Below are 12,424 nucleotides of genomic sequence, written 5' to 3'. Positions count from 1 at the left end.
ACTTGCGTTGAAAAACATTCGAACCTCTAGTTGGAGACGCTGTAACTTCATAATGTGCTTAGTTCAATTATCTGTATTTATTTATCTTCATTATATCAGCCGTTGCATAACAGAAAGAATGTGCACCATTCTTACAATAACTTACAGTAGTAAATTTAATAAATCAATCCAATTAAAAATTGTTTCCACCTGAAAATAAAAGTCCATCCTTTTAATAAACATCGATAATTACATTAGTTTAAAATATATTTACGGTATCTGCATTTCCCCAATCAGCGACTTTAAAAAAATGGGATTAAGCAATGTATTTCATTCGTCATGAAAAGATGTTTATTTCTTAGGGCGGAATTAGGGTTTATACAAAAACAGACTTTTTGAAAAACCGGTTTTCGAATTCGATATTTTAAAAAAAAAACGGTTTTAGCCGGTTTTCGAATTTTTGTCAAAAAAATTGAATAGGGAAAAATAAAATATTCTTCCCTATTTTATTTTAATTTATATAAAATAACAAAAAACGAAATCAATATCAAAGTCAAAATATAAAAAACAAAATTAAAGATTACATATACATATTACTTACACAAAATAATGAAAACTCAAACAAAAATTCCAAATAATATTTATATTATTTTCACTAATTTTAATTTCTCCTAAGAATATAGGATTTTTAAAAAACATAAAATATCCACTGAACGGTGGCTGAGTCTCGTTCTTATTTTGAACACAATATTGCCTGAAATTGAAAATACTCGTTCACTAGTTACTGAGTTTGGCCTCAAATTACAAATCTAAGTTTTTTGTTCTTTTTTTATTCGTTTGTTCAAATAATGAAAATTAAGCTTTCAATGTCTTTGGATTTGTAAGTTTTTCTTCAGGGTCTTCAAGAAACTAAACAATTATACTATTTCCGACAATTATTTTATGAACTGCTTTCAAATGATTATGTAGATTGCTCGTAGATGATCCTTTGCAGCTCACCATTTTATTACAATGACTTCAGATTGCCTTGTCTATCCCGAATTTTTTGAAACTATCCCAAACTTCCGACTTACTCATTCTTATCTAAAAATGAAATTAAAGTTATTGAATAAATATTTTTTACGTTTATTTTACAATTTTATTTTTTTAACTATTAATATTAATGCAATTTAAAATAATCTAATCTACACATTTTCTAGGAATTTTGAAAAAAAAAAAACACTTCTTAATCTAATTCCGATGCCTGCTAAAGACATAATTTATATTAAAACGTTGCGAAAGAAAATATGGAATATTTTAACATCCTGTGTTTTATTTAAAATTCCATTAAACAGAAGCCAGAGCTTCTTATTTTACACTAATTTTTGATAGAAGAAATTTATATATTAAAATTTAAATTTTAAAGTGTAAAATGGAAAATATAAACATAAAAATTAAACATAATACTTACGTTATTTTTACCAAACATAACAACTTTATATTTTTGTTTCCAGTTTTCACCTTCACAATATTATTAAGCAAATCTGTCGTGACTCGAGACGGATTGGATTCTGAGACCACATTTGGACAATTCCATTTCATTAAGGTGTGAGACGCGGAACAATGAGCACATTTGACCTTAGATTTCTCGCATTATATACTTTTTAGGTCTATTTTTTTTCCCACGTGTATGTGAGTGTTATGTCATTTCTGACAGCATTTTATTTTAACTGAATATTTCGTATTGATATGGCTAGTTCAAGTGGTGTAAAAAAAGCTTTCAGGGGTGATTGAAGAAAATTTTATATGATATCATTAAATACTGTGATCAAGAAGCAGAAAACGGGGAATTATTTATTCCTTTCACACGTTCTTCGAAACAAGCCAGTCAAATTGCTGATGTTTGTATTAGCACCGACTTCATACCGATAGACAAAACATCCGACGAGAAGCGAAATGAACTTTATCAAACTTTTGTTTCATCTAGAAAAAAAAGTGGAAAGGGATGTTCATGAAAAACATAATATTCGTCATATGAATATAATAAACATTCATATGATGAATTCGAGGCGCAACTGTGCAGTGCACAAGTATTGGTCAACGCAACTTGCAACGTTGAAAAAATGTTTGCTGCCCGTTGCATAGAATGAATAGCAAATCAAATAAGTTCAAAATTAATTTTTACATAATAATATGAATTCTTAAAACCGGTTTTCTTAATTTAAAAACCGGTTTTCGAATGTGACAAATTTACTTTAAAAAAACCGGTTTTTTAAAACCGGGTTTGAAAACCGTCAAACCCTAGTCATAAGTAGATCTTTTTTTTTTTTTTTTTTTGTCTACGGAAATTGAGTCAATGAAATTGCTTCGACTTCCGAAGTTACAATTCCAGCTTCAATGTTGAAGAAAGATACGCACAAACTACATAATCTTTCAATGAAAGTTTAGAAATTATGAAAATCTTTGAAGAACTACATATTTATACTAATATAATTGAATCAGAAAATAACGATGGAAATGACAATAAAAAATGTGATGAAGTGCATATAAGTGATTCAGGTTTATGACCAGGCATTATAACTGATAAGTTTAAAATATTTTATGTTAAAAACAGACCTGTGCAACACAATGGAGTTTTTACTAAGAGTGCTGAAAGCAGATCATTTTCCACTACTTCATTTTTTTTAGATGAACCAAATGGTGAAATGCAGCTTCGCAGCAGATTGATTTATTCAAAACCGCAAGAATCGGTATTTTGTTTTTACTGTACATTATTTTCCAGAGGAAATGAAAAATCTACATGATTTATAGATATCTATAATAACAAGAGAAAGTTATCAACTGTAACTCAAGATCATGAACGTTCTACTTCACTTAATTCATTCATTGCTTGGAAAGAGTTACTGAAATGAATAAATTTATGTTCGATTCTTGATAAAACAAATCGTTAATATAAATAAAGAAACTGAAAGACTTAAATGACTACTTCAAAGAATTGTAGATATGATTCTATTTTTAGCATGTAATAATAATCTTCCACTTCTAAGAAACCATGAAATAATAGAAACGCCTAATAATGGAATTTTTTTTTATGTTTAATTGAATTATTAAGTAAATACGACTCTGTGCTTCTTTATCATATAAACAAAATTAAAAATTCCAAAAATAGAATTGCATGATTTAACAAATGCATCACAAGTATAAATTATTCCTGCATTGGGAAATGAAGTTCTTAACAAAATGAAAGACGATACAAAAGTAACAACGTATTACAGTATCCAAACGGATTCTATTTCTGATATTTCCCATAAAACACAAACTTCAGTCTTTATTAGGTATGTAAATTTTGAAGAGAAAAGATTAAATATAATGAGTCATATATATTTAGGGTTTATTAAAGTAACTGATGTGACTGGAGAAGGACTAGCAAAGGCTCTATTGGAAATATTAAGTTAGCTTGATTTAGATATTATGAATTGTAGAGGGCAAGCATATGGCAACATGAACGGCAAATATAAAGGTGCACAGTCTCGAATACTTTCTCTAAACCCACATACAATTTATGTGCCTTGCTTATCACACTCATTTAATTTATTAATTTTTTATGCGGCTTCCAGTAGTATATATTGTATTTTTTTTTCTTTTCTTTTGCGATATTGCACCGCTTATATTGCTTATTTTCTGCATCTACAGAAAGATGGAAAATTCTACAAAAGCATTTAAAAATTACTCTTAAACCATTATGCGACACTCGTTGGAAAGCCAAAATAGATTCCATTAAATCAATGTATATATAGTTTGAACAAACTTCTAATTCCGTAGAAAAATTTATTAATGCAAATAACAATAATACAGCGGTATCCGAAGCTAAAAATTTATTTCATTCAATAAAAGAAATTACATTTATTTTATGTTTAATAGTAAGTTTACAATATTGCCCGAAACTAGCTCTATCAATAAACTATTTCAAGTAAAAACAATTGCTCTCGACTAGCTTTTAATTTAGTCAATAATATTAAAACTGAAATCCAAAATTTAAGAACAAAATTTAACTCGTGTTTAGACGAAGCAAAAGTGATAACACGTAATTTGAATCTTCCAGAACATTTTTCTGAAACACGAATTCGAAAAAAGAGAAAAAAATATAATTCGAAACAGCAGACGATGAAATTATAAAAAACCCGGTTGAGGAATTTAGATGTTATTTTTTAATTCTGTAACTGATACTGTTATTGTATAAGTAGAAGATAGATTTAAACTGGCACTTAATAAAACGATCTAATTTCAGTCAGTCAGTTTTCCTAAATTTCAAAATTGTTGTTAAGAGGTGATTTTCTGCCAGAAAAATCTAATGAAATGAGTTCAATCGTTTTCAAGTGGTTCGAAAAGTCATCAAAAAATTCCCTTTCTCTTTTGGATCACAAATATCACAAATATAATGATTGCTTTGGAGGATTATATTGCTCTATTTAGAATTTGTGTTAATGAATTCGAGAATTATGTTTTGTGGTAATTTTTTAACTCTTTTCCAATCGGGAAAGTTTGTTATGACTTGTAACTATAATGAGAACTATGAGAAATTTTTGAACTTTTTGACGGATAAACAACATTTTTATCAAATCTAGGAGGACTTTTCTCATTATAGTTACAAGTCATGACGAGCTTTCCCGATAGGAATATGGTCCAGTGAAATGTCTCATTTCGAAAACTTCTGCTTCGGAGTTCTTTAAGCTCTTCTGAAGCTCTGAGAAATGTCAAACAGAAGAAATCTTGGTGAAATATTTTTCCACATACCATTTGTACGTATTGGGGTTTCGTTTAATTTTTTAAAACCCAGAGTTTGTGCCCTGCACACAGGATAAAAGGTTCCTGAATATAATCTTCTCTTGTCTAGTGACCCACATATTTGAAATGTTTGCATATCAAGCAAAATCTCATTTGATATGTCTCAATAGAAGTATTGGATCTGAATGTGTGTTTTTGAATTTGTGTATTTATAGCCAATAACACTATTAATTTCTTCATGCAGTCTTTGACCAGGTGCAAGACAAATTCATTTATGTTCTTATTAGTTTGATAAAAGTGTTTTGTTACTTTGAAAGATAGATTTAAAAGTGAACCGTTGTTAACCATACATAATCCATTGTCCACGTTTTTAACGATTCCATTGAAGTGACCAGTTCCACCGACAGAACTATTGTTTTTGAGAAATAAAACAAGTAGTCTTAACCATCTTTTTCGAGAATAACTTGAAAGAGAAAAAAAAAAGAAAAGAAAATACTATATGACAATTATTCGTGACACTCATTCCACACCGATGGAATTCTCCAAACCCGAGATGCAAATGCAGCGAGCAAAAATAAACACAAACCTTACACGATTATCTTAATTTTTATGTCACGTTCTTTCCTTTATTAACCTTTTCTAGATTTAGTTTGCAGTGAATGTTAACCTAATTTTTCATGAGTTTTTGTCAATGTAATGGTAACAAGTTGATAAAAACTAAAAAATTGCACAGAAGAACTGAAAAATCGTGCTCGTACTGGAGAAATTTTAATTTTATTTTCTGTGAAATATATTGGGAAATTGGTATTGTTGGAAATTATGCATAAAATATATTTAAAAAATAATTAAAAATTTGTAAAAACATTATACGGTAAATAATATGTATTACTGGAAAGATAATTTTTTGAATTTTAGATGATGTAAAAATGATTTTTAATCTGTAAAATTTTTGAAAGATATCGCCAATAAAAGGACAAAATTCCGGCTAATTTTTAATGAATTAAATTTTTTAAAATTCGTAACTATAAATTTTTTAAAAATTGTAACTATTAAAAAATTATTTAAATCGTAACTATGTGCACATTTTCGCCTTCCAAACTACCAAATATGGTACCTCCACTCCAAATAGTGTAACCTATAGAGCACAAATACACACACATATATATATTTTTATCATAAATAAAAGAGAATCACCAAAACACTATTAAGTAGGGAAAAAACGTTTCAATTTTCATTAATTTTCAAATAAAAAAACTTATGTTAATGCGAATCTATTATCCAAGAAATAATTAAGCAACAAATTTGAAACTCTTGGTAAAAAAGTCTGTTATGTAAAGCATTTTGAACTACTTTTTCTTCATGCTTGTCGTTTCATACTGTAGCAGTTTCCAAATAATATACAAGTCTCACTTGAGTAAAGAAAAGCAGCTTAATTGCTATGCATTACCACTGGACGCTCATTGCTAACTTCAAAGCGTGCCCCAAGAATTTTTGCTGTCCTACTTCTCAATAATTAAGAAACCATTGGTGAGTGTTGACAATACAAAGAGATACGAATGATAAGTAACGTGAATCAAACATATCTGAGCTTTTAATTTTATCTTTGAATCTAATTTTTATTATACAGTACACTCCCGATTATCCGCGGAATTGGGTGGCGCGGCCGCCGCGGATAACAAAAATCGCGGATAATCCGAAGAGAGCTAAAAACGGGTGTAGCAAAAGAGAAAACAGTCATTTCAACTTTGAAAAATCGTTTTAAGTACAATAAAACGTAAAATAAACAGCAGGAAAGGTTCAACTAACGCTTAGTATTTTAGTATATCACTCAAAACTAACTTAAAATGCATTTTGTTAATGAAAACAGAAAAGTGCTTTGTACTTACGAGAGGCATCAAGGATACACAGAAAAATTAATACATATGTACTGTTTTAATACTGTAATGTATTATGTAATTACAAAAGCATAACTGTAAAACTACACCTTTTTGAAGAAATCAGTCATTTGTGTTTACTTTTTGCTTTGGAAACATTTTCTCTTTGCTTGGAAGCAAAAAAAAAAAAAAAAAAAAGAACTTAGTGCGGCAGGCGCGGATAATCGAGATCTACTGTATATGCAGAGGGTTCCAGAATTCGACCGACAAAAGTCAGAGAAGTGATAGTAAGCATCAAGAGGATAAAAAAAATAATCATACAACATAGGGTCCCAAACGACGCTTAGTAAGTGAAAATCCCAAAAGTATAGGGAGCCCGAAAATCGGGGAAAACTAAAAAAATTAATAAAAAATAACAAATGATTTTTCAAATATGAATTTTTTTAAAAGTAAAAGCACATTCTTAAAAGTTTTTTTTTCATGTAATTAGCATGCCGATTTGATGATCCAGGGGGACGTACATTACTGAAAACGAAAAAGTAGTTTAGAATCCTTATGTCCAAAAATATTGAAACTTGAAGAAAAAGAAAAGTTTTAAAATGTAAAGAATTTTATACTCTTTAATTTGATATAAGCATGTAGTGTGAAAACTAAGAAGTTTTTAAGATATTAAAAAAAAAAAATTTAAATGGGCACCAGAAAACATCGTTCCAACAACGGTACCGATGTTTACAGAGGGTGTTGTCAAATTCGAAAGATAAATTCAGAGCTGGGATAGTAGGCATTAAGGAGATGAAAAATTACTACAAAACGTAGGGTCGCATATGACGTTTATTCGGTGAAAATCTCAAAAACAGACGTCGAGAAATCAATGAGCCCGGTGGACAGAAGAGATAGTGGAACTTGCACTCAGTCGCATTTGCGTTCACTCATTAACTAGTGCTACTTGCACTCACTTCGTAGGTTTACTGCAGCTTAGTCACCTCTGGCAGGAAAATTTGGCGAGCATTTAGAGGAATTATGGGGAATACTTATTTCTTGTTCTGATAAGAGATGATTGATCGTAGGTTATTTCTCATGGAATAATCACCTTTTGTTCACGGTAAAACTAATTAAGCCTCTTAAAGAACGAACACAAGAAACATCTTAGAAATTGCAAAGATAAAGATCCTTGCTGAATGCACAAGAATATATACCAAGTATAAAGAAAGCATAGTAATCGTCAAAAAATTCGTAATGAATCTCCTCGCTTTAGACTTCTCTGAGTTCAAAAAACACATATTTAGAAAATGTCCGTCTGTCTGCCTGTGAGAAAGATAACTCAAAAAGGCTTTGAGCTACATGGTAGAAATTTGGTACACGGTCTTTACACCAAATTTGCAGATTTCTGTCAAATTTTGAGTAAAATCTGTTCAGATTAAGTAAGTTTGCCCGGCTGTTCGAATATAAGTTAATACGATAACTACAAAACGAAGAGAGCTAGATAGATAGGATTCGGTCTATATATAGTGTAGACGGGTTGACTGTCTGTCGGACAGTACTTTCAGAAACATATAAACGTGATAAATCAAAAACGCAGTAAGTTCAATATATCAAATTTGGTATAAGAATTTGTGATTACAAGTGTAGTTTTGTGCCAATTTTTTTTTTCTTCAATCGATTGAGAGAGACATATCTAAAACACAAATTCGATTTCTGGATATTATAACGCATGCTAGGAATTAATCGCCAAATAACTCGCCAAGGATTACACAACAGATTCAGTAAAAATGCTACATTCACATCAAGAGTTAATATTTCGAACTATTGCAAGCCAATGCCATGCAAGGCGTTCTCTAAGATAATACAAGAGATTATGCGAAAAAGTTTTGAAAAGACCCTTTCCCATTGGTTTGCTATCACTATAGTGTTTTATTATGATACGCTTTTAATGAAAAATTCGTTATAACAACAATTTCCGTCACCGTTACATACTGATGAACTTTCTATCTAAAAAGAACCTAAGAAAAGAATGCTCTCAGAACCGGTCTACACTACCCTAAAAATTAAAATAAGTATCTTAGGCCTGGGGTTCTATTGCACAATAATTAAAGGTCTCTGATGAGGATGTTTTTCAGTAATAAGTATTACGTAATTTTTCTGCTAAAGGCAATTTCCGCATTGCTTTTATCCTCTCTTTTTCCCTCTTTCGGCAAATTTTCTGGATGGAGCTGATATTTGAATTAGCTTATCGGGGACACTTTTTTCACTTTGATCTTGACTGATTCGAATTTTCTCTTATCCCTTGATGTTCTTATTAACACTATAATAAAATAACCACTATAATATTAGTTTATTTTGGTTACTTAGTAGTAAATATTAAAGATTATAATAAACTGAGATTTTATTTAAAAAAAAAACTGTTTTTGAAAATTCAATAGTCCTTACTTTGTGCCCTCAGTGATCGTAACTAAATAATTTTTAATTTACTTAAATGCTTTACTGATGTAGAATGTATTCAATAAAAATTTCTTGGTCATGCAAAATTTTTAACAAGCTGTTAATTAACTGAATGGTTACTTTTGAAGTTTTAGTGCGCTCTCTTTACATTTAAAACGCTATATGCTATTTATTTATTAAAATTACTTATTTGATGAAATTGTTATTTTTAAAAGTATACAGAGGTACTTAATTGACTCGAAGTTCGAAAAAAAAGCACAATAAAAATTCAATTTATCTTATATAATTTTTAAATTTAATTTATCACTTCATTAAATTATGTATTGTTTTCTTATTAAAGTAAAAAAAATTAAGAAGAAGTCATTGCCATTATTTTTGATTTAAAAATTGGAATTCTGTTTTGCTGTACTTTTTTAAAAACAGTTTTTTAAATTCATATTATTCTCTCTCTCTCTCTCTTTATATATATATATATATATATATATATATATATATATATATATATATATATATATATATGACGACACTTTTAAGACATATATAGAAGACACTTTTAATTCTTAAACTTTGATTTTATTCCATCCCGGGAGGCATAATTTATGTACAAACAAGAAGTGACGAGGTACGTCAATCTACATCACAACACAAGAGCGAAAAAAGAAAACAGCCAGAAATATTTATCCCCAACGATTATATACCATGAGATTCTGATAGGAATTTCTTTACACGTGTTGATTTAAGTAAAGGGAATATAGATATCCTTTAAAAGAATTCGCTTTGTTTGATAGATTTTTCTATCCCTTCACTCGGAGAGCGTGAGTAAAGCTGATTTAAGCATTTTTACAGAGCTTCTGTAGTATTAATTAAATAAAAAAGGTGGAATTGGATCAGGAAATAAGAGAACATTTTAGAATGTCATTAATATGGGCTGAATTAAGAAAAAATTTTGGGAATTAATTAAGGTTTTATTTAGATTTATATATATATATATATATATATATATATGTGTGTGTGTGTGTGTGTGTGTGTGTGTGTGTGTGTGTGTGTGTGTGTGTGTGTGTGTGTGTGTGTGTGTGTGTGTGTGTGTGTGTGTGTAAAGTCTTGAATCCCCTATTGGCATTGTTGAAACGTAGCTCCGAAATATAGATTTTTTAGTTGAATCTTGCATTTTACATAACATTAAATTTATAATATGCATAAGCATTTTATAAAATATTAAAGTGTGTTGCCTTTGAAATTTATTTATATGCTTTGAAAATTAAGAAAAATTATTTACGCAAATAAATTAAATTTATCTTTAAATTAAAAAAAATAAAAGTAATGACGCATGGTAATCAGAGAAAATTTGTGAATACAGAAATTTTTCTACACCTCTGATTGTAATTTAAATAATCCTCTGTTATCTATTGTGTCAGAATGCTTTCATATTTTAGTGTACATGCAAATCTTGTGAATGAAGAAAAATAATGGACAGAGATCCTTATATACTTCATAATGACCCGAGAAAATCAGCATGTGGTAGTAAATACCTCAAGGGAAATTTTTTACTCCTCTGACTGTAATTAAACTATCTTCTGTTATAACTTGAGTCAAAATACACCCAAGTTTCTAGACACAATATGCTGTTTTCTCATACCCATAATAATTTTTTTAAAGCAGATGGCAGATTCGAAGACGGTGAAGAGACATTCGATTTCTTCACGTCGTTTTATTTCATCTCAGAGAAGCACGCATTATGAACAAGCAGCAGCGACGAGCCCACACACAATACAGAAAGTAATGAGGGAAAAGCTGATAAACCTTTTATCTCTGGTCTTATATACTGTGATGTTTTAATAGGGATTTCCGTCGCGTGTCAATCAAAAAGCAAGGAAAACACAGGGATTTTTTAGAAGAATTTGTAAAGTCAGCGGTATTTTGCCCCTTCACGCAGAACGTGTGAAAGTTTCGGCGTTTAGCCGATTCAGCAATTTTATAAAGCTTCTGTTGAATTGATTAAATAGAAAAAGTGGAATAGGATCAGGAAATAAGAGAATGTTCTAGAATGAAGTCAATATGGGCTATATATATATATATATATATATATATATATTAGTTGAATCAGGCATTTTTGCTGAACCTATCGTGAAAAATGTGTATTTTGGATGTCTTTTTGCGATTGAAACTAAAATATAACGTGAAATTTCCAAGAGTAGTCACGTACTGAATTTAACTGATTTAAAGCATTGCATGCGAAAGTACAAACCAACAGATGGTCAAATCTTTGACAAATTTGGTTCCAAATTTGATATGAATATGCATTTTAGATACTAAACAGTGTACCAAATTTTATCTTTCATCTCCTCGCGTTTTGTAATTATTGAGTTCGTTTGTACTCAAACAGCAAGACAAATATATTTTCTCTTAATAGAATTTATTCAAAATTTGATATATATCTACAAATTTGGTGTGAAAATCATATACGATGCATTTTCGATGCTATAGCTTGAAGTGTTTTTTGAGTTACCATGTTCATACAGACATAATGCAAAAAAAAATATGTTTTTCGAACTCGGAAAGACTTGAATCCTTGAATATTCATCAAAATCTCGAATTCGAATCGGAAATATTTGACTTCGAAAAATAAAAAATTTGCATATACCTGGATTTTGAGTAGCGAACTGTAGGACCCCTCCCACCCCCCAATAAGAACCTTGGGTTTGGGAATTATCGTATTTACGTACACGCAGACAGACATAGTCTGAAAATGGATACTTCGGAGTCTATAAGATCTAAAATGGCAGAATTTATCAAAATGTCGAGGTCTATTTTTCTGAAGATTACAGTATCTTGTTTATGTACGCTTCAAATGCAAGAAAATTAGAATGTAGAAAGGGATATAAAAATCGCTTTATTTTCAAATATTTGTTTTCAAAAATATTTGGTCGACAATCAATAATTTAACAAAAAATAATTTTCCAATAATTATTGATGTTACCGACTGGCAATAATATTTTATATATCAAAAGTATATCTTGTATTTAAAATTAATTGCTCATTTTCTCCAAAAATTTAAACTGGCCGATAAACATTTTAAAAACATTGCATTCAATTTTGTAGCCAAAATAATGAACGCTTGAGGCATAATCTAATTTTTTCGTCTCCAGTCGTCAACAATAGCTTAACCCTTTAAAGGGCCATTTTTTTCTAGTCATATTATGTTAAAATATTTTTAGGCTTGAAATTAGAATAAGAAAAGAGATTCCTTTATCTTATTAGATAAATTTAAATTGATTAATTAATTAATTTGGTTATTTAATAACCTTAATAATTAAGTAACGAATCAAGACACATCATTTTGTCTGAGATAAAGAACTGAAGCATCTAAG

This window comes from Argiope bruennichi, chromosome 7 (assembly GCF_947563725.1).
Source record: "Argiope bruennichi chromosome 7, qqArgBrue1.1, whole genome shotgun sequence".
Classification (NCBI taxonomy): domain Eukaryota; kingdom Metazoa; phylum Arthropoda; class Arachnida; order Araneae; family Araneidae; genus Argiope; species Argiope bruennichi.
This window is presented reverse-complemented; position numbering follows the sequence as displayed.